Source organism: Vanessa tameamea, chromosome 26 (assembly GCF_037043105.1).
Source record: "Vanessa tameamea isolate UH-Manoa-2023 chromosome 26, ilVanTame1 primary haplotype, whole genome shotgun sequence".
Lineage (NCBI taxonomy): Eukaryota > Metazoa > Arthropoda > Insecta > Lepidoptera > Nymphalidae > Vanessa > Vanessa tameamea.
Window position 1 is genome coordinate 1,791,035 of NC_087334.1, and position 25,200 is coordinate 1,816,234.

General features: G+C 31.0%; 1 protein-coding gene across 1 annotated transcript in view; it reads left to right on the top strand.

The window, feature by feature from the left end:
* Positions 1-14,040: 14,040 nt before the first annotated feature.
* The window catches only part of LOC113398396 (uncharacterized protein), a 39,621-nt gene continuing 28,461 nt past the window's right edge, over positions 14,041-25,200 (top strand). The window contains exon 1 of the mRNA XM_026637129.2: positions 14,041-14,128. The gene's annotated coding sequence lies outside the window, so the exon portion shown is untranslated. The remainder of the gene's footprint in view (positions 14,129-25,200) is intronic.

Below are 25,200 nucleotides of genomic sequence, written 5' to 3' on the forward strand. Positions count from 1 at the left end.
CGTAGTCGTATGTTTGTGCATTTTAGTAAACATTGGCCATTTATGAGGACGGAAAGTATTTTACGAAGATCACGATTTCAATAACGCAGACTGCTCTTCTTGGATTGAATTCAATTTAAATATATTTCGATTTCAAGATACGTTTAATCGTTATTATATTTATTTAATATAACCAAAATTAATAAAATCATTATAATATTGAAAGAAATCAATTCTTACCCTTCTAAATACTTGACAAATGTTACTTAGACTAATGTAGTGCAGTTTTCAATGCAACTTTTTCTAAACTAAAAGCAATATTTTTCTAATATAATAACATCAAATCATAACGGTAAAAAAATACCTCATCTTTATCGCGGCGCCACACAGGTAACTGACTCAAGATTACGATCTATATGAATATTTGAGAATGCTTAAGACTTCTGAGATATTATGAACGTATAAAAGAAATCTTTCGAAGTCATCAAAACCTTTGCTTGAATGATTAGCCCTGAAATGTAGCGCCGGTCTAAGGAAAACTTATTTCGTGCATTTTTGTAAAATAATACAAATTATTGTATACAGACTAAAAATAATCATAACTGTCACTGTCAAGTGGGTTGTAACCGATTACAAAAAAAAGTTTTTATTCTACAAAAATGTACGCGATATACATATTTAGTAACTGTTTTGATGTAGTATAGTAAAATCTCTATAGTTAAAATGTTCTCTAGATTCTACTTAAAGTCTATTCGACACTAGACCTAACACTACATTGTCCTAGTTGTCAAATATTTACCTATAACTTTATATAAAAAAACTCCTATAACTATATTTGTTAACAAAAAAAAATAATATTCTTCTACGCTAACATACGAATTTTTGAACAACTAGTTGAAAATTTAAACACGTTTTAGATAAATTGAACTAAATAAATAATGGTTACGCTGATTCGCCAAAAATATATTGTGAAAATAGGCTTGCGAGGTAGGCCTTCTGTGTGATGTATTATTTTAAAAAAATTAAAAACATTAAAATAAAACATTAAAAGATACGTCATAACATTGCGTAGACCACAGAATATAAATATTTAAAATATCTTATTTCAGTTTGGTTTGTTTACAAATATAATTTTACTATATTATATAAAGTATATAGAGAAAATAGAGTCACTGTCTGTCGCTTGCAATATTAAAAATCACAACATTATTTTTTTCACTCTAGCAACATAATTTAAAAAATAATAGCACTTATCTAAGCACCACCCCGTTTATAATATGGCAAGGAGGTGTTATGAATCATTTGCTTGCTTATATAGAAGATAAACTTACAAAACAATAAAAGTTCAACTGACTTAAATTCTCATGATCGTGATTTCAAATTATTCTATATTTATTCTTGCAGTTTTTAACCGATAAAAAATGCGTGAAAAATTATAGACATTTCCGATATAACATCACGCTCATCATAATAATCATTCGTGGCACTTTAGTCTTTGAAACGGAAACCCAAATATTTTTGTTAAGTGATCAACTGGCATTTCCTTTATAACTAAACTAGGTAACGCTCAATGGAAGGTGTAGTTTAAGTGCATTAACGAGCGGACTGAAGTGTAGGCTTCACGTGATGTACCTCGCGATGGCTTAGGCTTGGTTAGCCAATATCTATTGTTTTAATATAGACTAATGTCTAGGTTACAAACACGTATTGCGAAACTATGTACCTCGAAAGTTACCATCAACAAAACTATTAAAACAACTCATTAGTCTTGAAAAAAACTTAATTTATCTTCTCTATAATGATATTTAAGTAAATTCGAGTAAATTATTAGCGTCGCAATTAGTGTCGATACCAGACGTTAGGGAAAACATGTGCCTAACTTTAAACGCTATAATCTGATAGTCGACACCCTTCAGTTAGCTTATAAACCATAGAAATCATCGCGAGTGCCAGATGATACAATAATTAATATTTACAATAAAATAAAAACTGTTTACTGTTCCCTTGCTGTTTTATTGATAACACCTTTATATTGTTTGTGGAACTGTCCGTGAATAAGGAGAGAAGGAGAACAGGTGTCAGATTAGTTATAGTACGACACAATTTAAATGTAGCATCGAAAAATAAAAAGTCAATCGTAAATTTGGCGAATGTTTTTGGTTATAAAACACAAATTATTACGTTTGCGTAAAGATCATTTACAAATAAGAAATAAATAAAGTTTGATGATTTTGAAGACGCACTTATTTCGGTTTTGGTTTTACGAATTTTGCCGGTGCTACCTAAGTTGTGTCGTACGTCTCCAAATGTATGCAAAATTTTATTATCAGTTGATTAGTTAACAGGTGAAATCATATCAGTCACTTTTGCATCTGTAACATTAGTTGGCATATATAAAATACTATCGCTCCAATGCTCTACTTGTAAGGAATTTGTTATACTTATTCAATGTTCATAAAAAGTACCCCTCGTTTCCGTGTCTCAAACTATCCGTGTTCATCACGATCGATTGAGGCCGTGAGGCGTAAAATCGCCGTTTTAGTCTGACTTGTAAATCCTAATGTCTAATCTATAACGTGTTGTTTTTTTTTTAGTAAGCTTGCTAGTGGTAATTTCTCACTCTCATACATGTTGATATAATTTCTTGAATTTGCCAGTAGCACAGTTAATAGGGCGTATAGCCATCAATGATATCACGTCGCTTGTGCCTTTTTTGTTTCGCTGTAAAAACACTATGTCACACGTTTCTACCACATGAAATGGAGGAGAGGGTATGTTGCACACGCTGGTTCGCAGGACCTGGTGCCGACTACACCAAAATACCCACTAAAAAACCAGGTAATACGTTCACACAATTTTATAAAAAGTTTCCTGAAATAACTTCAAATCCTGATCCGTCAATCTACCGTCGAGTTTAAAAATTGTAGGGACAGGATAACATCAAAATGGTGTCATAATGACAATATTTATATGCATCTATAATGAATATCTTTGTTTGCCTATCAAGCAGACGAACAAACAGGCCACATGATGGTAAATAGTCATCGTCGCCCATGAGCGTCAAGCGTTTTATGTAATTATATATATAGTATTTAATTAATAAGAAATAGGTATTAATGCAACAGAAAAGCAGAAATTAGATGACAGATATTTTTATTTGAAATATACAATAGTAAAATTCAGTAAACTTGCACGATATTACACGATTCATATTTTATTTAAATCTTATACTAATAAAAATAACAAATACTATAATTATTTCTAATATATTTTATAGACAAATAAAGATCTTATTAATAATAAAAATCACTTAGAATATAATAAATTATACAGTATAGACGCCAAAAGATTGTAAAAGTTACGCAAAGGTCGATCATATATAACCTCGACGTGGAAGCATCTCTCACTAGTTCAAGACGGCAAGTTGACTGAATGATTATGGTGATTAATTTATATCTAAAAGAACTCGATATCAAAATAGATCGAATTTCTTAGGTTCAGAACATGCCTCTATGAAATGTGGAGATTGACAATGAATGAGAACCTAATTAAACATAAGACACAACCAAATGAGGACTCAATAAACAACTAAAAGCATAAACAGAAGAGTTCACCAGTTTTATACACAAAAGAAAGGTTTAATCTTAGTACTACATAATATTTGGAAGATTATGAGATCCATAAAAGTCATTTGATATTATACATCATGATGACGAGTATGCTACACACCAATTAGTTGAAATATTTGAGATAGCTAAAGCTAATTTAAATGAGACATCAATATGAATCTAACATTAATAACACTTAACACAGATAATCTTGATTTTAAATGTGACATTTAGTAAAGATTTTGACTCTTCCTCTATACGAATCAATTTACCTAAGGTTCTGGCGTGTGATGTCATTTATATTTTCTACGATTACATACAGTATTTTCACACATACGGGTAAGTGGTCACCACCAGCCATAGACATCAGCACTGTATATATTAACCATTCCTTATATAACCAATGAGCCATCAACCTTGGGAACTATGATGTTATGTTGTGCCTGTAGTTTAGCACGGTAGTGTAGCACGGAACACAACAATACGAAGTGTTACTGTTTGGCGGTAGAATATCTGATGGATAAGTACTACCCACTCATCAGACTTGCATAAAGTAACATCACTACATCCAGGTAAAATCTTGAATATTTTATAACAGTGTTATGATATTCTAAGTGAGCGATACTCTAAATGAGCGATATGTACATTTTTTGTAAGATATACTTAAATTACTAAATATACACAAGTAGATTAACGTTTATAAAGAATGTATTCATTAGAGTACAAGTTCAAGAGATCACAAAGATGGAGTTTTTTAAAATATCCTTTAAGTGTTGTTACAATGCGACTATCTTGCTTTCCTAGCTCTTCTTACAAAATAATATACTCACTTACAACTTATATTACATTAAACTTAACGCCTTCCTGTATTAGGTAAAGTTAATACATAATTCTTTAAGAATACTGATAAGCTGCAATATATTATATTGTTTGTCAACGATTATAATTAATTACGTAGCTAATAACATCAACAAGAAATATAATTTTAATCTTAAATATACTTTTCATTATACTAAGGAAAACAAAAAGTTCAACATAACAATCAGGATATTTTAAATTAGACAGTTTTCGCGTTGAATGCTATTCAATCCAGTAGACGGAAACAAAAACAAAAAACAATGATATCTCGCCAGCTTAAATTGCTCTTGAATGCAGTCGCTTTGTGCCAAATAAGGTAAGGTTACCCTTAATTATAAAGAGTATTTAATGTCTAAATGACAAAACGAAAAATGAATATTAAAGGAGTGACGTTTTAAAAGAATAAATCATAATACTTTAGTTTCTGTACATCGGCTATATTTTTAATAAAAATAATAGGTGATTGGTCATATTTTCTTACGTAAACAGAATCATTTCTCACCCACACATGCTTAAATCCAAGTACTTTGGCAATCTTTCTAGTCGCAATATGAATTGCTTTACATTCAGGAGTTAAGTGTTCAGATATAATGATGTTGCACTTATCACCAGGCAGGCCTATATGACAGGTGTTTAGAGGATCTAATTTATTATTTTTATTGTATCTCTTAAATGCTGAAATTACTTTATCTCGGTGACGTTGCGTGGGAAACGTAACAAGTATATTACGTGGCCGCTGCGATTGACGATTCCTCTTGGAAATTCTACGGATGTTGAAGATGAAGTGTTCGCCAAATGGTGCTTTTATTACTTTACATATACTTTGCAGAATACCTAAGAGATTTTCATTTTCATTCTCTGGAATTAACTCGATTTCCAAATTTGGGCTTCGAATAATTTTTTCTAATGTAGTTGAATGACAATAAATCACCGGAAGTTCAGGTGCACGCCCCGATTCTTCTGAAGTAGACCTATTATTGAGTTCGTTTCTTAAGAAACTTAAGCTGGCGGATGTTAAATCCAATAAATGATTGCATTTAATTATATTCTTTTCCAGGGGGCTTTCTAATCCTGTTGTATACATGCCACTTCTAATTTTAGTAAATTTTGAATAAAATAGTGAGCGAAATTGTTCATATGAAATAGAATTAGTTTCTGGTAAATTATATACCACATCAGGAATATTACATACATTCGCCTGTAAACCTTTACTACGCATCAGCATATTATCAATATTAGTTTGTAAAGCAGTCGCGCACGAAAGGCATTCCCAAGTATATCTGCCGTTGCCGTAGTGGCTTTGAAAATATTCTGTAGTTATGTTGAGACATTTGTAATCATATGTTATACGACAAACACTACAACTTAATAGTTCACAAAATGCAATTATTTTATCGCAGGCTTGGCACCTCCTCATGTTGGCTAAATACCGCCAAATAATTAAAGATGTTTGGAGTAATAATACATAATATTATTACATTACTTGTCAAAACTGACGCGGTGACGTCCTAACCTCGGTCCATAGACATAATCGCTGTGTGAGAGATATTGATTTTTCTATCACTATAGAACTTTTGTCATTGATGTTATAGCTTATCTTAAAATAAGATGAGGCATTCCTACGTGACATTGGCGAAATAATCTGTGCCCAACTAAAAGGCATTAAACTAAGAAGTGAATTGAATTGAAGATGAGGCTTAGCTTGAAATAATTAGCGTATCAGAAGAAACATAGGTGACAGAGTTGAGAGGATAAAATATAAATAGGTTTAAACCGAAGTGGTCCTCGGTTTCACTAAACTATAATGTATTAGAAGCTCGTCAATAACTGTAATCTAGATAAAAAAAAATATAATCATCATCTTTAAATCGGTGATAGAGCAATGAAAAAGTGATATATTTCTGCACAATAGTATATTTTTATGAACAACGTATAGCAACAGTAATATGTTTCTTCTAGCACGCCGGCACGTTTAGGGATTAGAGCATTATATTGACTTATAAGGTGCAGGCTATACGGTTGCGGGTGCTTTTCTTTCAAATGAAAGTGACAGATTATCATCAGGTAAAATCTTATTTTAACGAAATACACCAAATTACGATTTGTAGCCGTAGTTTTTCTACCAGGAGGCTAATGTATCTAAGAAACCACTGCTTTAGAATGTAGATTCTACAAAACAAAAACATGCAAACACTGGTAAAGTAAAAAAATGGTCTAAACCTAAGCGAAGTTGGACTAAGCCTTAAACAATTTTTTTAATACAAATTTATACATACCAAAGAAAGAAAGATCAAAAAGCTCCAACGAGCCCGAGACGTTGTTACGGCTTGGCTAGTGTATATTAGTTATTTCCACAATATGATGTCTTATGGCATTCTACTCTGGGGTAATGCAGCCGATACTAATACCATTTTTATATTGCAAAAGAGGGCTATTCGTACAATCTATAACTTGGGGCCATAAGATTCGTTAAGGTATAAATTTAAAGAAATTAAAATAATGATTGTCCCTCTTCAATTTGATTTTGATAATGTTATGTATGTACGCAAAAACATAAATATTTTTTCCAGAAATTGTGACAAACATACCATTAATACTAGGAAAAACCATAAACTTGTTACTCCAAGTATCCGATTACACAGGGTTAGTAATTCTTTTGTGGAGCAATGTATACATTTTTAAAACTGTATCCCAAAAATAACGTACAATAATATTCTATTGTAAAATTTAAAAGATTTAAAGAAATTAAAGAGAAATTAAGCAGTTAAATAACGCTGTTGTGTGATATTTGGGGATATTTTTGCGGGATATTACAACACTAATGACTTTTTAGTCGATGCACACCTTGGAAGTGAGATGATCGCCTCCAGGCTGTTTCAAATGCCGAAAATATATTTATTGTTATTATACATGAAATCAATAGTTGTAAAAAAATCCATTTAAAAAAAACCCGCTAAGTTCCTTTCGCCGGTTCTTCTCAGGTCTGAGGTATTAATTTCCGAACCGGTGGTAGATTTTTGACCATCATTAAGCAAGTGTTACACTTCTAAATTGAAAACTACCATTGCCAAAGTCAAAAATATAGATGATACACTTTCTATATTTTTGACTTTGGCAACGGTCGTCAATGAAAGCATCACAATATAGATAATAAATTTAAAGGCAATAGATTTATATGTATGCACCATCGCCACAGTAGAGTTTTTTCTTTCATAACGACACATTTAGGGGTGGCGCTATAAGGGAAAATAAATTATGATATTATTTTGTCTGATACAGTATAGGTAAATGCACTTCAAGTAGATAAGCCCGAAGATAAAACATAAGATCGGAATTAATATAGTATTGCCGCAATTTCACAACCATTGGTCAATTTTACGTCAGAAAAATTCAGCAATCAGCATATTCTCGCGTATTTGAATTTCATTATTGAAGCACGCCTAAAATGACATGACTTTTTTTTTCTTTTATTAACTTTTTCGACAGATTCACCCTGTTCGGATATCGCAAGCTCTTTAAATATTGCTTCATATAGAGAAGAAAAAAAAATTAATGTTACTCTGAAGGCAGAAATTTTCAACAGGCATTCTAATTAGTTAAATGAATCTGCAACATTTCATTGTACAAACATAATTTTCGCTTATTATTTTGAACAATAATATAACTTAGGATGTTTTATTGGGTGTTGAGTTTAAAAAAAAAATACAAATAAAATAGAAAAGCAGAAATAAGTGACATATATTTTTATTTAAACTTCACAACAGTAACATTCAGTAAATATACATGAAATCTTAATGTTATTCTTGTAATAATAAACATTACGAATACAACATGCAGATCAGTTATAAATTAATGAAGAATTATTAATATATAATAATTATACAGTACAAACATCGAAAGATTGTAAAATTTATACCAAAGCTCAAACATTTATATCGTCAAAGTGGAAGCGTTTCTTGTTAGTTCCAGGTGGCAACTTGATGTGCTAATCGCTAAAATACTTAGGATTTTATGTCAAAATGACATAAATGGAACTTCTGAGTTTGTAAACAGTTAATATTCGCTTGCAAAATATGGATATCGATAAAGATTGAGAACTTAATCTAACGTCAGGAACCCGAAACAGGACAGTTTACAAATTTTATACACAATGGATAGATATCATTTTCTCAGTCCAACGTTTTTTGAAGATTATGAACACCTTAAAATGGAACAATATTATACACAAGTTTATCTTCAGTGATAGACAAAATTGCATGATTTATGTTAGCTTATAACATTTAACACGTAATAAATAAACGTATAATCTGACATTAATAACACTGACACGCTATGAAGACTTAAATTTTATTAAAGACTATCTAATAATCGCATCAACTGGACCATCTAAATTATATATGACTAACATTACTTACATCGAACAATTTACATCAGGGTCTGGGGTTGCCTTGATAAAAATACATTTACAGATACTTGAACTTTACAAGACAAGGGTTTTTATATTATAAGATCGGAAAGAATCCGTAAAATTTTGGCAATACATTTATATCATATAATTCAAACAACGACAACACGTTTAATACGACCACTATAAATAGAGAATAATAACAAGGTCAGAAATACACAAAGATTTTTTAAATTCTTTTTCAAAAAATGCTTACATAATACTGTCTTGCTCTCATAAGTCTTCTTAATAATTTCAACAAACTACTACATTTATTAAAAACTATAAGTAATTTAACATTTTCCAATATTAGTCATTGCTTATACAGCATTATTTCAGAATGCCGTAGATGTAGTATATAATATAATTTGACAAAGAGTGAATTATTAATTAATTAGCTAATAACATCAACGAGAAATATAATTATAATATTTTATTAATATACGAAATCCTCCATTTCAAACGCTTTTCATATAACACGATAAACATGTACTTTAACATAACATTTTGAATTTGAAAATCTCGCTAAGGACCAAGCGGAATTATGATTTTGGAAAACACCAAATATCGTGTTTTATTTATAGTAATTGTCGCCTGCGACTTCGTTCGTCTTTTAGGGGTTGGTCGTCATATGGTAGACATAAAAAGTAGTCTTTGTCCTTCCTCTGGTATTCAAACTTGCTACATACCAAAATTTATCAAATTCGGTTCTTTGGTTTGGCGGTGAAAGAGCAACAGACGGATAGACAAACAGACAGAGCTGCTTTCGCATATAAATATAAGTTTAGATCTTCCTCGACAAAGTCAGTACATTTTTGTGTGTATTATTCTACTAATAATATATTAACATTACACAATAAACATATTTAGTGGAAAGAAAGAAACAAAAGAAGGTTTATTAACGTAATTCGAAAAAACATTTTTGAAAACAACCATTTTGACGCTATGGCGATTCACTCTTTTCACTGAAGACATGCTGTTGGCAGCAAAATTGTAATTTTTCCTCTTGTATGAATCCTACGTACTTATAACATTGTTTATTTAATACGACTCGGAGACGATATACTTACAATAAGTATTCAATGATTAAAAGTGAAACTAAGATCTCATAATAAACATTTTAAAAGAATAAATCATAATACTTTAGTTTTTCTACATCGGCCATATCTTTAATAAGGAAAGCCGGTGATTTGTCAGACTTTCTTATATAAACATAATCATTTCTCACCCACACATGCTTAAATCCAAATTCCTTGGCAATCTTTCTAGTCGCAATATGAATTTCCTTACACTTTGGAGTTAAGTGTTCAGATAGGAAGATGTTGCACTTAGCACCGGATATGCCTATATGAGAAGTATTAAGAGGCTCCGTTTTATGATACTTATTATACCTCTTATATGCTGAAATGATGTCGTCTCGATGACTTTGCGTAGGAAAAATTGTAATTATATTGCGAGGCCGGTGTGACCGACGGTTAATCTTTGAAATTCTACGGATATTAAAAACAGTATTTTTGTCAAATGGAGCTTTTATTACATGACATATCTTTTCAAGAATACCTAGGAGATTTTCATTTTCCCTCTCTGGAATTAAATGGATTTCCAAATTCGTGCTCCGAGTTAATTTTTCTAAAGTCGAATTGACGTCAGGAAGTTCAGGTGCAGGCCCCGGTTCTTCTGAAGTAGACCTATTATTGAGTTCATTTCTTAAAAATCTTAAGCTGGCGGAGATTAAATCCAATAATTGATTGCATTTTTTTTTATTCTTTTCCAGGGGGGTTTCTAGTCCTGTTGTATACATGCCACTTCGAATTTTAGTAAATTTTGAATAAAATAGAGAGCGGAATTGTTCATATGTTATAGCATTAGTTGCTGGTAAATAATTTATCATTTCAGCGGCTTCGTTTTGGGCAGCGTTCTCTAATGGCGGATTTTCTAACCTTAAAGGATCAGTGTATATATTTGCGTCCTCTACCATACTTTGACAACGCATTAGCATATTATCAATATTACGTTGAAAAGCAGTCACACACGAATTACATTCCCAAGTACGACTGGCGTTTCTGAAGTTGCTTAAAAAATAATTTCTACTTATGTTGAGACATTTGTAATCATATGTTAAACGACAAACACTACAACTTAATAATTCACCTGATAGAATTGTTTTATTGCAGGCGTGGCACCTCATCGTGTTAATTAAATGTGACAAAATAAACAAAGATGTTAACAGCAATTGTTATAAATATTATTAAATTACTTGTCAAAACTGACTAGGTGCGCCTTAGCTCCGCCTATGGCCGTCGTCGCTTTGTGAAGGATATTGATTTTACTATCAATATAGAAATTTACACATTGGTATAATTTAAATGGTGGCCTATACTCATCTCATTCACTTCCTCAGTCCTACTCTGTCTTTCATCAACTGTTATGTTATGAAGTTTGTTTTGTTTCCTGTGTTACACGTGTTAATATTTTTACTTCTTTTCTTCGTAATTTCTGGTCAAAGGTGTGAAAGTGTTTTTTAGACTTGTAATACTTGTGATATATAATCTATCGAACTTCTTATGATGAAAGCAATATTCATAACTTCAAAGTGTGAAATGTTTGGAGTAAAAGCGTGTGGAAAAGTGTGGAATATTCGCAGATATCATAAAACATAGTTAAAAAGTATAGCTAAGTTTTTTAAAAATAAGATGGAGATTCTTGATTGTCCTTTTCTAACGTAACAAATGTTAACGTAACAGGTGGAAGGGTGTATCTAACCTAACCTAACCTAACCTCTCAGGTTTCGAGTAAGTCATTTGGTAAGCATCTTATAACATTCTGTAGAAATAGTTTGACCGTTTTATTATACAGAATAAAATTACAATCCTATGTTAAATTAGTTTTGTAACTAAATATCAAATTCTTTATATTGCCAACGCGCCACTAACCTTGGGTATTAGCTGATGTTATGTACAGTGGAGTAGCTAGGTAACCAAGGGCCCTGGGGCGAATTAAAAAAGGGGCCCCACTGCTATGTAAACTGCTTAGGTCTTATCAAATAAAAATATGAAATATAAAATACTTTAAAAATGCTAAGCTACTTAATTTTTTTTTTTGTGGACTGCATGGCAGGTAGTAAAAATATTAAACAGTAACAACATTAATTACAATTAATACTTGGTGTAGGTTTGGCTAATATTACGAAATAGAGAAGATTCAAGGGTTTATTATATAAAGGTCGGGCCTACCAACTGACTAAATAACAATTATATTTACAATAAACACTTATAATAATATTTAAATAATTTTTCTCTTTCTTGGCGTTGTTTGCGTTTAAATGCACCGCTGAGTCTCTTCTTTTTATCCATAATTTTAGTTTTCTAATTTATTTAAACAATACAATATTAGATTGTGCTCGAGTAGGTAGGTAGGGTACTCACTGTTCACTGACGACTTTAAAAGTAAAATAAAAGGAAAGAGAATTACAAGTACAAGTACGCTAGAAGTGTCATTGGGGAATCCCCGGAAAAAAAATGATCACCGCAATTATCATATACCTACTGCAGGTGACTTTCATTTTTTCATGATATTTCGCGTTATACAATGAGCTGTAGTCGAAATCTATAGATTTGGCACGATTTAATGACGTAACGGACATCGATATGAGTGGTAAAATCAAATAAAATTGAACCACTATATTGACCAGTACAAAAAAGTTTATTAGCATTAGCTTTTTACTTACTCCTTTTTCAGCATTAATTTTTTAACCGTTCTCGAAAAGAAAAATCTTAACTCGAATTCACAATAAAACGCACATATCACTTTCCGTCAAATTGACAACACTGCCGAAAGAATTTAGGGGAATTCTCTAGGTATAACTTTTGAATTTCTCTCAACTGAGTTGTCATGATTAAAGGGGTTGCAACCTGTCATATTTATTTTGAAAATGAGAGAAATTTCCAAAAGTTCAGTTCGATCGAGATTTCTGGTACACTCATACTTAAAATTCGAACACAACAAGAATAAGTATTGCTATGTAGCGGTAGAATATATTATAAGTGGCAGCTGCTACCAATTAAAATACTCTTTAATAATCAATTCAATTCATATTTTCACGAACATTTTTTATAATATAAATACTTGTTACAAGTACAATCCTTTAAAAACACTGTACGTTAAAATGAAATGGATTTAAAATACATGCAAGCTATAACAGAGTCGTAAAAAATAAGTATTGCAACATTTTAAAAATGTCGTTTCTTAAGCCTGGACGATAAACCCGGCTTATGAGTCCTTTTTTTTCTTGTTATACTGATCTCACTCACGAGCATTGAACTTTGTATGATTGTCTTCCTCTGTAAGGCAACATAATTGTTTAACCCTATTGTTGAAATTAATTATGTTCGAATTTCAAAAATGTATAATTACGCTTCATTTAAAAACTAGAAACTATGCAAACAAACAACAAAATTGTATAATAGCTCATTTATATTTATGTAATGTATATTATCACATTTTAAGAATTATAAAACAAATATGTACGAGTAAAATCCTTAAGATATCTAGTCTGTTTTACATTGTAAGTAAACTTAGAATAGATAAAAAGTTTAACACTCATAAAATTAACTTTAAATTGAAATATTACGCACTTCCGCGATGAATAAAAAAACTTATACAAACTTCTTGGATGTAAAATTAAGAAACATGTTTAAATATCACCTACCTGGAATTGAAAATGGTTCTTAATTTCACATTTAACACTCCTGCGAATGTGATTACAACTGTTCGGGACCGCAATACGTGCCAACGGGCATTTTTAAATATTTGACCTATTTTTAGTCAACGCTAATAATAATAAAAGGTAGGTAGGTAATGTGAACCTCTCAGCTGGCTAGGAATTCCGTGAGTACAAACTGTGGGACTTGATGTGGGAGCTTACAAATATTGCTATGGCAATATTGTTTTAAATTGTATAACAAAGAAAACTGTGTCACAAATAATAATAACTGGTTATAATTTTGATTGTTCCTATAATTAAAGTATATAAAAATATAATTAAATTGCCAATCTAAAAAGTATCTACAATGTATTTTTCAAATACTTCAAGCAAATAGGGTAAGTCGAAAACCAGTAAGAATAGCAGCAACTAGCAACACTAACCTCAAATGTTTGACAGATTGCAGTGCAGTAGTGTACACAGTGAACGTGTGTGTTGTTTGTACTGAATTTTTTTATGTAGTGATCAAGGAAAAATGTAAGTTTTGACTTAAATATATATTTTTTTAAATTAAGTAACGAAAATATCAACACTATTGAGTTATTAAATTGTTTTATTAGCGTACTAAATAACCGTTTTTCCGGAAATGCTTATAAAGTGGGACTAAAAAAATAAAATAAAAAAGCTTTGTGCGGTATCATCTGTTGCATTACATGCATTCCTTTGGCATTGCGTCGTCACGTCAATGCAGTAAGTAGGTTCTTTATTATCGTCATTTTGGCGCGAACACAATTTAAGTTTCAAATGAAATTTTCAAACGGGCATTTACCGTTTCTTAAAATAGCCAATGCTGGACGTTAGGATAACGTAAATGACTCAATAGATTCGTGTCAGTAGGTGAGGGTTAGTACCTGAAATAAGAATACGTTTTACCTTAGCCTAAATACTTTCGAACTTCAAAAGTGTTCTCATTTTAAATTACATAACTTTTTAAGAATGTTCTAAATTAAAAAGAATCTCTGATATATTTTTCTATTTACGATGCCGGAGTTTTGTCTTAGTAGTTTTATCTATGTACTAGTTTAACAATCACAGTTTATATTTAGAAATATGTCTATATAGCAAGTATTTGAAATGATCATTTAAAAGGATAATTTGTATATCAGTAGCAGTAGACTAAGTGAAAGATAAAGTCTCCATTAGTACAGTAAATACATTCTCTGGATAGCTACTGACTTGTTACTGATAACAACAGTAAAAGTATGTATATGCAATAAAATTATGTACCTAACTGCTTACAATGTTTATCTTTAATAAAAAAAAACTTGATCAGAACTACCAATAAGACTAAATTTTTTATATAGCTCAAACTTTTTATACAGCTTATTCTAGGCATAAAATATATAATAGACATTATAAATGATATTCACATACTATTGAAAAACTTCAATCATTTGCTATATTATTTAGAAAAAATAAAACTATTTTTTAAGTATTCACAATAAATTGATACATATATTAAAAAAAATAGAAATTTTATGCTAAATAATATTAATAGTGTTAGAAATTATTTCTATCATAAACAAAATAAATTCTAACAACTTGGCAAGAAATTTAATGGGAACTATATTGGAATCATTTCAAAATGTTAAATTTTCCAGACATTAAACAATTTTAGATGGAATTTTCATATAATATATTATATGTAGTGTTCATTTACAACTTTGTAATGCCACTGTATTAATATTTATAAGTATGTGAAATTAGGAATTTGAATTATAATTATTGACTAAACTTTCTTGTTTCAAACTTCTAAAAATGTTATAATTTTTTCTTGTATTGGTAACATTTCTTAATTTGTGAAAAAAAAAAATGTTAAATTCTGAACTTCACAATATTTTTAATATTATAAATGATTTGTCTCCTTTTCAATAATAATAATCTCTTCTCGCCATTTCTACAATACCATATATACAAATAAAAATTAAATTAATTATACATCCCCTAATTAAGTAGTACTTTATATTATTTGCATAAAATATTTATCATTCATCAGAGTCTAATATGTCTTAGTACGGAGCATATTCATTTCACTGTGGATAAAGTAAGAATATTTTAAATTTTTATAAATCTTTTTTTGTACAAATTCTTTATGGTTTTCATCCTATTCACATTAAATATGGATATGCCGTTTGGTAATGATGTATATATCTTATGTAATGAAGTGGTCACCCCTGGAAAAAAAATATATTTCATAAAAAAAAAAATTAAACTATTTGCTTAGGTGGTGAGAGAATTTGAATCATTAATGTAATTAATTGTTATAATAATTGTTAATACTATTATATATATATTTTAAAAGCTATTCAGATGGTACATTTGAAGAATGCATAAGCTAGTGTAGTTACAGGTTCAAGATACATAACACCCCAGTCCGTTGACGGTCAATTTCTATGGTCAGTTACTCGCCATCATTACTGCTATTTTAAATAAATAAAAAAATATATAAGTACTACTGGTGAGCTTTCTTAGTAATACTTGATTGACCTCACATATCTTAGCATTTCTGTTGACATTAACACATTTCTTTAAAATATTTATTTCCTTCATCAAAGTCATTAAATTTTTCAGATTCGTACCTAATATTTTATGTAGTGCATCTACTGTATGTTAGTTAGTTCAAGTTATGCTCATGAGACCAAATTATTTCGATGGTCACCAAACATGAGTAAGTCAATTGATTTGATTGGTATGCACGATTCAATTAGGTGGTTAAACATTTGTAATAATAATGTCTAAATACGTCTTTATACATAAGGCGATAATAAATTAAATTGTCTCCGTTATTATATATTTATAGAAAATATAAATGTTTCATATTAAAGACGAAATCCGAGAGGCTTGGACGTGTATGATAATTTCGTAAAAGCTCAATAATATATATTTTTAATTATTACCTGGTATTATTAACAGATATGTACTAGCTTGTTGGTTTAATGGCTACCCAGAAGTTAGGAAGTTGTTCCTGACACATTCCCGTGTCTTATGATCGATTTGCGGAAAATTCTCCGAAAACAATTCACCGAAAACACAATTCACCGAATCACAATTTTTGCATGTCAACTCATTTCACAATTTGTGCATGTCAACTCATTAACTGAGCAAATTTTTATTAAATATTTTATTATTAATTTGTATTCTTTGTATTAGTATAAAAACATTTATAAGTAAGGACCGTCGATGCTTTTCGTATAAGAGAGACTTCGGTTATCCTCCGTAAAATTTGCTCAGTTAATGAGTTGACATGCAAAAATTGTGATTCGGTGAATTGTGTTTTCGGTGCATTGTTTTCGGAGAATTTTCCGCAGACGCTTATGATCCGGTCCTGTCATATCGCCGCCCCACCAAGAGTGAGGAAGATGAGTTCACCCGTTTTGCGCATACACTTGCGATCTGTTAAAGCTTCTACGCAAATATTTCAGTTTTAATTGAGTGCCGTCGCCATACGTATACGTAAAAAAATATATCGTGCACGCCATTAAATTGAAATGTGTAAAAAACGTTGCATTCAATAAGGCATTGAAAACTATTTCAACGTGTCCAAAGAATTTCGCTTTAAAAGAAATTAAAAAAAAAAATTGTCTTTGATATCACGTCAATTATTCAAGTAAATGGCGGTTATTTATGACTTTCACTCCATTTCAGTGTATTCACGCCATCACGAAACATCGTCGAACAAAACTACATGAGCATTGCAAATTATTTCTTGTTACTAAAATGGCTTAAATAGTGTTTTCCTTGAATTATTTTCCTGTTTATTGTTTTAATATATCATCCATTTGTGTCACAAGTCGTGCCTTGTTTTGTTTTTATCTCAACAATACGTGTAAGTATATTATTTTGCTGTTAAACTCTTGAGCCTTATTCCCAATTATTAATACATTGGATTTATTTATTTATTTAATTTTTTATGGCGTTAGTTGGCGGACGAGCATATGGGCCACCTGATGGTAAGTGGTCACCACCGCCCGTAGACAAAGGCGCTGTAAGAAATATTAACCAATCCTTGCATCACCTATGCGCCACCAACCTTGGGAACTAAGATGTTAATGGATGATGGATGTTGAACAATGATTAGACAAATTTAATTATCTATACCAAAATAACAGTACACATTCTATTCAATGAATCTGTAGGTATTTGAATAAAATAAGCAATTCTAATTGGAACGAATTACAGTCTTAACGCTTGTAATTCTATCCAGGACCGTTAGGTCTTTATTTACTTTTACTAAAATCATTTTGTCAAGTTTTGCAGACTATAATCTAGAACATTTTTAAACTAAATGGCACAAGAACATGCAAATGAATACAAAAATAAATACATATTGGAAGCTTTGAATAAGTTTTGGTAAGCAATCAAATCTATCTATACAAACAAATGAGGAATACATAAAACATATACCAGAAGAGGCAGCGCGGTTCGAAGAAGGTTTTAGTGTATTTCTGGCTCATTCATCTTTTAAGGTGTTTAGCGGGAGGATATACAAGTGGGTGGTACCTACCCTTACTTAAACAAAGCCATTCCAGAAAGTACATAAAATAGTCAGGCAGGATATCATTTTCTGAAGGTTTTGCTTGTAAATGTAAAAACAGAACAACCGTTTTGAAAAATTGGCAATAATATGCGTGAACACATGAAATGAATTTTAAAGTGAACTAACTTAACGCGTTAAAAGGTTTTAATAAATTTTATTTTTATGTCATGTGTCACCTGATGGTAAGAGGTCACCACAGCTCATAGAGATTGGAGCCGTACAAAATTTAATCATTCCTTATATCGCGAAAGTGCCACCGACCTCGGGAACTAAGGCGTTATGTCCCTTATGCTTCTAATAACACTGGCTCACTCACCCTTCGAAACGGAACACAAAACTACTAAGGAATATGAATAGGTGGTACCTGCTCATTTACATACATTACATTTTACATTAGCAGCCTGTAAATTTCCCACTGCTGGGCTAAGGCCTCCTCTCCCTTTGAGGTGAAGGTTTGGAGCATATTCCACCACGCTGCTCCAATGCGGGCTTAGAGAATTTCGTTGAAATTAGACACATGCAGGTTTACTCACGATGTTTTCTTTCAACCCCGAGCACGAGATGAATTATAAACACAAATTAGCACATGAAAATTCGGTGGTGCTTGCCTGGGTTTGAACCCGAAATCATCAGTTAAGATGTGCATCTTCGCGTTCTAACACTGGGCCATCTCGGCTCTCAGTCGGACTTAAACATAGCCCTACCACCAAGTACACATTCTAGTCGTTATAGTAACAATTATATTTGTTTTAAAAATAATGCCGTTCCTTTTTGCTGACATCATTGAAGTCTATTGTGTATAACCACTATCAAAAACCACATGAATCATGAAATATTTTAAACAATTGTTATTTTAAGACTGAAACAAATATTGCAATTAAAACATCTTTACAAACAACAGTCAAACGCTTGCATTATTTGAACGTTGATTAAATTAAAAAAAAGTATTAAAATAATGAGGTTCTATATTTTTAATGAAACCTTATTATTATTAAGTATTATCTCAGTTACTTTTTTTATTCTAGCCAAGTGATTCATTAAAGCTATCAATTACCTCTCACGTGAGTCACGGGATATTAGGAACGTGTGCCAAATCAAAACATCTTCGTCACATTCGTTCGAAAGTATCTGCACATACAACAAACGTAACGAGGTCGTGGACTGTATATATATATATATATATATATATATTGTTTTCAAATATGTCTAGACATTTATAGGTCTATAAGTTGGATACCAGAAAACAGACCGACAACTCCTCCTCTAAAGTCTCTTACAGGATTAGAGTCAAATTTAAGTTTGCATGGTTATCATTAATCTTAAAATTGGAATTAAAAATATTAAAACTATAAATCAAAACAATAGAAAAGATATTCCAAACGCACGGAAAAAACATCTGTGGAGTTTTACATAGTAAAAAATTAAAATTACCGACTGACTTACATTCTACAGATTAAACCGATCAAGTTTAGCGGGATGATTTTTTTACAAAAATCCGTTATGGGATGTAAGTAATTAAATCGTCTATTAGTTAGATGGGGCCATTCTACACTAGTGTTTGTCTCGAACCTGTGTTCATAGAAAACGTCAAAAGTAACAGTTTTAACGAAAATTGTAGTAGATAAAAAATTTACTTATACATGCACGCAATGCACTTGATTCGAAACGAAGCGATTAAAATTTTCTTTCCTTCATCAATCCGATCACGATGCATGTCACATGCAAATTTGTAATATAATATTTTTGTATATTTTGGGTTGCCCTATATTTTTACCATAGTACCCATCAATCTTTTTGGTTCAAATCACAAGGTTTGAGTCGTATATATACCTACAATTAAAAAATACTGAGATTTAAACTCTTTGGATTCATGGTAAATTTTTTGTCAATGTCTATATATAAAGTTAGAAAAAATGTATCCAATAGCTAGAACGTCTATCTCTATTGTTTGTTGACGTAACATATACGATTCTTGAGGTAAGAATTATGCAATCCTTATTGGAACTTTTTCAAATGGGTCATAAGACGTTTTAAATGTATATTATTGTGTTTAGACTACATTGACATAAATATCTTTATAAATTTCAATGCGAAATTTTAGAAAAACAAACTTCACCTTTTATATAATCCTAATCTTTATCGTTCACCTTTAATATAAACCTAAGATTGCTGGTTGCAGACCAAGAACCAATTTCACCAGAACCAGGGTTTGCATGTGTAAAATGTCACATGGGAGAGACTTAAGCTCAACTGTGGGACCATTAGAGGCTGTTACTATGTACGAAAATTTTCCAGCAGACATGTAGCGTGACAGTCTCATGTACATACTTTTTTTTGGAAACTGAGAATTGTGCTCGATTGGAGTCATTTTGACGAACAAGTAATATGTCGAATTTCAAATTTACATTTCGTTCGATATGATAAAAACGTTTAACTTGACCAGTAATCCTACAAACGCTGAAGTTGTATGGTTTAAAACTTGCACCTCATGATTCAGTCGCGCCTTTGTCTCGTCTGAATGTTATGATAACGAAAACCTTTGTGTGGTATAAGTAACAATAATGCCGTATTCATCGATAAACCAGTATTGAGCGAAAGTAATTGACTGAGTGGTGAAATTAGCTTTATCACCAATGATGTCCATAATCTCTTAAAAATAATATAAATTTGGATACAAAGAAATAAACGAAAAAATACTCGAAAGGGATAAGTGTTAATATTCCTCAGGACCTTTTACCGTTCCCATTAGCAGCCTGCTGGTCTTCGTTCAGCAGTGCGTTATTTACAAACTATTTGATTATTTTTACAAAGTTGTGTAAGACAACGGGAGACATAATCAGACAAGATGTCGAAAAAACAAACTACTGTATCCGTTTTTTTTGTTCTGCAAAAGAATACATACTAGCAAAGACTTTATACAAAGAATTGCAAGTTATTCTATTTTATGTGTCCAGTTATGTGTATAGATGGGATACAAGGATAATAAACTTTAAAAAAACCATTAAATCTCAAAATATCGTAAAACAAAATGAGATTGCATCAAATTAAAAAAATGCTTTTAAAATTATTTTTAAAAACAAGACATAAAATAATTGACACAACCGTTTAACGCCCAAATTTTTTATAGTTAATTAAAGAATACTGTAATTATGTTATCTCGTTATTTATTTTAAAGGTATTAAATTAATTTTCATTTTACGTTTAAGTGATCAATTAGTTGTACACATCGGTTGTCAGGAAATAAAAATACTTGGAATACAACCCCGTAATGATGATCTCCTGACGAATCAAGATATATTAACCAACAGTGCACGGTACTATAACATTAAAGTTCTAAGTATGACTGCAAAACAAGTGCAATTTCTATTCTCACACTCTTAGGCAGGCTAATCCAACAAAATCGTAGAGTTCTGCCTCTGGAGCAACAGAGATGTCAACATGTCAACAGGAACAGAGTATTTATAGTACTCAAGTTTCAGGCTCCGAGTTTTTAGTAAGATTATTCCTCGACAAAAAACCTAGTTTTAATTTTTAACTTTTCATTGGCACTAGCTTTGACCTAGCCAAGTAGCCACTAGACCAAGAGACCTAGGTAAGCATTTATCTACTTAATAAAATTTTAAAATTACCGATATACAACGCATAGCCAAAACCACTATCAGGATGAAAAACAGAAAAATACTAAAAAAAGGATATTTAAAAATTTACGTCTTTTGGTGGTAAAATAGGCGATGAATTTCGTCATTATTGAGGTTTGAAATATGCGAATCGGTGTGTAGTCGGGTAATGAGCAATGGACCATTGGAAAAGTCATCTGTGAAATTCCATCACCTAAGTTGTTGAACTCCGGAATTAAAGTCGGTGTGAAAAATGTCGGTTTGATCTTTATGAGTGAGAGACAGCGTTTTCAAAATGAAACGATGAAACTGTTGATAAGGGTTTGTATGTTTAAATATGAATTTTTAAGTTTGGACATCTGTTTAAAAGTTAAAGACAGTCACAGATAAATAGTAAAAAACATTTAAGAAAAATCGGTAGATTTATGAATAGTGATTCCGATGGGTTTACAAATTATATATTATGATAGCGAATCGTCAGCAACTTAAGAGTTTAATGATAGATTTTATTATACCTACTTCTAGTTTCTTTTCTCTTCTATCTCTTTCTCTCTCGACGTGTCCGTTGTGCTATGATTGCAGGAATTAGAGCTCGAACCACGACACAGATTTGTGGTGTTTATCAGTTATTGTTATAAATAAATACCATAACATGAATTTTGCGACATGTATCCATAACGCGTTATAGGTTGATTATAGTGTGATTTATTTTGAATACAATAAGAGCCAAATTCCAAGGTCAAATTTGAAATATAACGTTTGAATTAAAACGTCACCCTAACGTGAATTAAATACCATTTCGCCAAATATGAGTAACCATTAGTGTCCGTCACATAATATAATATCTAACCTATAACAGCGGAACTCTTTTAAACCATTTTATTATAAGTAAAAAGGAAAAAAGAACGTCGAAGTATCTATAATTTCGTAATTTAGTTTTGTATATTAAGTGCGAAATGTTAACATTTTTATATAGGTTGGAGGAAGAGCAAATGGACCACCTATAGACAATGATGCTGTTAGTAATATTAACCATTTCTTAACCAATGCGCCATCAGCCTTGAGAACTAAGGTGCACAAGGGACATAACATCTTATAGTGTAACTGCACTAGCTCACCTTTCAAACCGGAACAAAACAATACTAAGTTGTTTGGCGGTAAAATATCTGATAAGTGGGTGGTATTTTATGAACAATTTTTGTGTACAAAGGACTATATGTATCAAAATATGCATTACATTTTTAATATGAAATTAGCCCATTATTTAAAAAACTATATGCGCCGTTCATTATTTTTCGATAGTTCTTGCCTACATCATTACATAGTATAAAACAAAGTCGCTTACCGCTCTGTCCCTGTGTATGCTTCGATCTTTAAAATTATTATTATTTTAGAGATTTTTAAAGTGATGTCATAAATAATCACATTTTTTGCGCTTACATTACTAACGCTCACTGAACCCAACGACCGTTGTACTACGACGATAATGTACTACAGTATTGTACACCTTAAAAGGTGTATGTCTATCTCTAAGGGATAACCCACAATAACCATTTTTTATCCTTTACTTTTTACGAGAAATAATGGCTTATTTTCGAAGCGATTTTAAGCAATACAGCATTAATCCTTATCCAATTAAGTACCTTAAATACATTGTATATTTTATATAGATAAATATGGGCATTTACAGCGTGTAATTTAAATGTATATTTTCGAAGATATTACAGATTCAAAACGCAGTGACATAGCGGTTTGTATTGTCTCACGACTGCAAAACTGTGAACACACATTCTTTAATATATTTAGTATCAGCATTGCACCCATGCGAAGCCGGGTGGATCGCTAGTTTAGTATAAAAACCCCCCTTTTTACAATTATCCACTTACTTTTAAACGTATTTATATAATTAACTGATTGATGTTATTAATGTTGCCTACATTTACAATGAATAATGAGAGCATAACTTACCACTTAAGTCGTGATACTTTTATCTCTGCAAGACCTAGATTCTCTTACTACGTACCTTATCTACAAAAAACATGTTCACTACAAAATACGTTAGTACCTATGTATGTAGACTAATCACTAACTGAAAATAGATTTGATGCCTTTTTCTTGTATAAAAAGTCACAATTATATAGCAACATTATTAAACAAATTACAACAGTAGAAATATTTGATAATATCCTTTTTTATCTGTTGAATTTTAGATTAGAGCAAATACAAAAAGGTTTAATAGCTATTTTTGCATTGCATTCGGACATTCGAATATTGTCATTGTTAAATAAAGGCAGTATTTTTCAATATATTTTTTTGTGTTGTTATCTTTTTTCTGTGGGTATGGATTTGAAGAAAACTGTTTTGTTATATAACTATATAATTGCAGAAACCAAAATTTATAAATCTTACAATAAGTTTAGTTACTCAATTTAGTTACAGCTTTTGTACTATAGATAATTAAAAAAATATACCAGCTAGACTCAGCGTGGGTCACTTGGGATAAAAGGAATGTTTGAAAACTCAATGCATTATGATTTATCTTATTAAATATTAAAATTTAGGCGCCACTGACGATTCAAAGATTGTATATTTAATTATTTAGTACACCGTTCGCCAGGCCGGTGTAACCAAGTTTGTATAAAAAATTAAAGTGGGTACATCACCAAATTTCCAGCTACACATGGATATGGTTTATATGTAAGGGAACAGGCATGCCATCCTCGGAGTTGCACCAGCAGCTATCTGGACGCCCTCAACCAGGAAACTGCAGCCGTCCACACTTAATATTTCAAATCCATGTGGTGGGTAAAAAAAAAACCTCCTTCTGGAGGTTTAAAGTCCTGCTTACTTTAAATGACGATTTCAACTCCGGTGAATCATTCCAATGGGTCAAAAATATTTTTTTTTAAAGTCGGTAGAAATGTGTTGTATAAAGTTTTATCAAACTTCAATACTCCATTATAAATATATTCAATATACCGAATTTGAAGTTTGAATTCGGTGTTAAACCGAAGATGTAAACATGCAAAAAGAAGGAAATCGAAAGTTCTTGAAACTTTGAAAGATTGCGGGAATGTGGCCAGTATAACCACCAAAATTAAATGGGAATTATATTTATATTTAAATCAAAGAAATAATTATGGAATAATTATTTTATTTAATAAGAGCCTTAAGCTTTAAGCCTTAATTATAAGGCATTTCCATACAAATACTAGCCCTTAAATTGGATGACAGCTAATAAATTAATCCGAAACGATGCGAAATAACTTCCAAACAAATATAACAAACGAATTAGATAATAAAATCTAATTTTATTAATGATTTCACTGCACTGATAAAATAAATATAATTTATTTTATTATTTAAATTCACAGTAAATGCCAAAATGATGTATT